Source organism: Eutrigla gurnardus (assembly GCF_963514095.1).
Source record: "Eutrigla gurnardus genome assembly, chromosome: 23".
In the NCBI taxonomy this organism is placed as follows: Eukaryota; Metazoa; Chordata; class Actinopteri; order Perciformes; family Triglidae; genus Eutrigla; species Eutrigla gurnardus.
This window is the reverse complement of record NC_139934.1, coordinates 12,441,674-12,445,568: the sequence shown is the minus strand read 5'-3', so window position 1 is coordinate 12,445,568 and position 3,895 is coordinate 12,441,674.

Below are 3,895 nucleotides of genomic sequence, written 5' to 3'. Positions count from 1 at the left end.
CCACGTGCGAGTCTGACGTCAGATAGTCTCAGCCTCCCCCCTGAAAATCAACTGAGTGTGGCTCAGGAGAGAGAGAGGAGCAGGAGAACAATGAGGCAAACACAGTACATGTCTGAGAGTGTGAGGATAGGCAGCATTAGCTACTCAAAGACATGCGTGTGACCTATGACCTTTACTTTATGGAGAAATGAGGGAAAGTGTCAAATCTAGCCACTTTGTATTTGTGTTCCTGACAAATAGCTGACACATGTAATGCCCTCTAGTGGAGGAAAGAGTAAAGTTATAAATTCTTAGGTCATAAAACTGACAATAAAGATACAAAAAAAAAAAAACTATGTAGTTGACTTTTAGTTCCCATAAAAACATACAAACCCATACACACTTTTACACACAGGTATAACAATGATAGAATAAATAAATACAAATAATAAGGATAATACATTTATCTAAAATATAAACTAAATCAAATAAAACGTGACCATTATTCACCCTAAAATTTACATATGAATGTGTGCATTTAAAAATCCATCCACCATTAAAAAAGACACGTCATAACTTCTCAGATTGCCAAACAGTTTATCACATACATGACCTAAGTGTAGTACTACTGAGTACTTCTGGTGATGTGCAAACTGATCTTCGTGTGTAAAATCAGTAAGGTGGCCCTTTAGCCGTGACTCATTCAGACACAGTAACGTGTGTGAATGAGTCTCTATTAGCTGCTAAGGAAGACGTCTTGCTATGAGACACAGGTGGCTTTTACAACATACGCCATAACTTCTCAGAGGCTGAAACACTTTATTATATACGACCCGAGTGTTAATGATATGCGTGTATGTTTGCTGCTACAGAGATATACTGTACTGTCACAAGGGTTGCACTATTTGTCCACGCTACTCGTTAACCACTTATGTCGCCTTCCCGATCCTTCCTGAATAATGGCCCACCATGATTGAGTGCCTGCTGTTTTAATGTGGACTCCAGGAGTAACCGTATCTCCTCAAGACCTGCAGTCACCCGGCCGGTCACTAAAATAGTACGCTAAATATATCCTGTTTGAGCGGCTGAGTTTTCACTAATTCAGCTCCAGATGATGTTTAAAGCAACAGGGTTCTTATCGGGTTTGGGCCCACGGAAAACCCGGAAAACTTCATTTCGTTTGGAAAAACTTTTATTGGTGAGTTCAGAAATGCACCTGTCACCTGAAAATGGTGCAAAAAAAAGTTACACTTAACTGTTTCTACACTTGTCAGACTTCTTTTCCCAACCAGAGGAGTCGCCCCCTGATGGCCAGTAGAGAGAATGCAAGTAGGGACCAAATAAGGAGGAAGTGGACACTTAGCCTCTCGATTAGACTCTTATACCATGACTAAAATGTTTTTCAGGAAAAGCAGGAGCACACTTGCAGATATAAGCCCATGGAGGACACATGTTCACGTTGCTATTGGATACGGCTCGGATACTCGCATGGCTCTTTGACACAAGTGGAGCAGAGTTTCACCCAGTTAGGATCGGGGTCATCTCTGGTTTCCCGCTCGGTGTCTGCTGTAATTACACGGCTGGCAGGCGGCGATGTGGAGGTCCTGTTGCCTACCAACAGCAGACATCACAACCCCCCCCCCCCCCCCCCCCTCTAGCTTGGTGGTGAGTTCAGGCTCCCCGCCAGCCAAACATCAGCATTCCCAGTTATTCATTTCAATTAGACTGGACTGTAACCTGCCGCGGGGATTTCCCATCCTGACCCTGAAGTCATATTTATTCTTGTATATATCAGAGATATTAAATCATTGAAGCTTGTTGCATGAATTATTAGGATGTAATTTGACAGTTTTTTTGTTTTTTTTACAGGAAATTTGCATGAAACAATACACAAGGCCTTCTTTATGAGATATCGAACAAGCAGGTTGGATCAAGGAGCTGAAATGAGATGGTTACATGTCATAGGTCAGGTCACCTTTGTGGTCTTAGTAAAGGTCTCTCTGGCATTAAGTGTTTCTTATTTCCTCCATGTAATGAAGGATGAAGATCATCCCAATACAATTATGAAGCATTTAAAGAGGCGTGTCGCGGTAAGTCAATTTACCTATTTAATGTCTTCTGGAGGAGATTTGACTAATCTGACAATATGATCCACCTGAGTGAAGTCACTTCTGTTTGAGCTGTTCTTTTATTTACCAGAAAGCAAACAAAGTGGTGCAGTGGAGCCTGAAAGAGGTCCAGTCCCAACATCCACACTCATGGGTTTAAAGGTTCGTACCTGCAAAGTCTGTTTAGGACTGTCAAATAATCAAGTCCTTGAGGACAGTCTGGCAGATATTTTGAACCCTTCATGCATTTTTTCCATAAATCTCCATTTCTGCAGACTTGCATGAAGGAATTACCTGCAAATGACAGCGTTGTGAGTAAACAGGGGAAGCCCAGAGGCGAAGAGGAGGACACATGAGACTCGTAAATTCAATTTACACATGAGGAGGAATGCAAGCAGAGGCTATATTACCTTCTTTATTCACCAAGCAGTGCTTTTTATTTCTTCTTGAAGCTGTTTTGACAAAAACAAGTAAATAGATTATTTTACAGTTACCGCTCGGAGCCTGGGAGACGTTTGAATCAAAACCCACAATTGTAGACAACATGTTTGTGTATGTGCTGTCCCATGACACCATTTCAAACCCTGCAGCCGCTCACACTCATAACGGTCATCCAGGGTCCCTGGGTTAAGGGTTTGAGGCCTTAGGGGGGACTTTGGGATCGGGCCAGGTGTTTATGAAGCAGCAGACATCTGACAAAAGACTCGATATCTTATGAGAAGTGTAGGATCCATCATTTTTGGAACTTGATGGGTCACAGACTCAGATTTTTGTTATTATTGTACTGTACATCTACTGAAGACATTTCATTTATAATCCCATAATGCTGCAGCACATATTGCCTGAATTCTGTATTCATTGAGAGAAGAGGCACATCTAAAAATCATTAGGAACTAAATCTGAAAAGATCTTGATTCCTCCCTGAAGGAATATGATTAAACTAAATGTGACCTACTTATTCTTTAGACCCCCCTGGCATCTTCCAAAGGCCCCTGTTGGCCCCGGACGCAGACCGGGCCCCGCCGACACAGATTAACCCTGTGAGAGCTTCAGCAGTCGGACGTGGACGGCGGCTCCGTCCTCATGGGTGTGTGTCGTCGCTGAGCTGTTGTCACTTGAGTGTTTATCTGCCAGACGGCCTCCATCTGGGTGTCACACAACCACGCACACATTCCCTCCCATCGGGCATAGCTGCACTTTTCACATGTTGCCTCGGCGCCTATATTTGAGCTTGACATGTATTTTTAAAAACAGTCTCTCTGCTGCTCCGGCAGAAATGTTGCAGTCAGTGGTTGGCTTCCTGTCTCTTCACAATATTCAAATTCATTTCAACCTGTTTTTAATTGAAATCAAAATGCAATATTTTCTTTAATTGTAGTGAGTTGAACTATACAATCAGGGATAGTGCCTCAATATATGTAAAGTAAATGTACTTAGTTACTTTATTTGATGACAATGCAACTTTACTGTACTGTACTGGCTCATTGTAAGCTAACTAAAACATTATGAGTTTCAGGGGATTATAAAACAGGTATGAATATTATATTCCAATAGATCCCCTGAAATGCTGTTCACTGGCCCTTTAAATTATTAGAAATTAAATAGTTAATCATTACATTTATGTTATAATAAGACATATTTCAACCCTGGTTCAGTCACCTACAGAGTTATAGGGAGTTGGTGTTTTGTTAGGCAGAACCGTTTAGAATGAGAATATTTGATGAACACATTTAGTCCTTTAGAGTCCTCTCAGTGACCCATCCTGGTCCGCCAACCCCAGCTTGAGAACCATGTGGCCTAGAGACAGT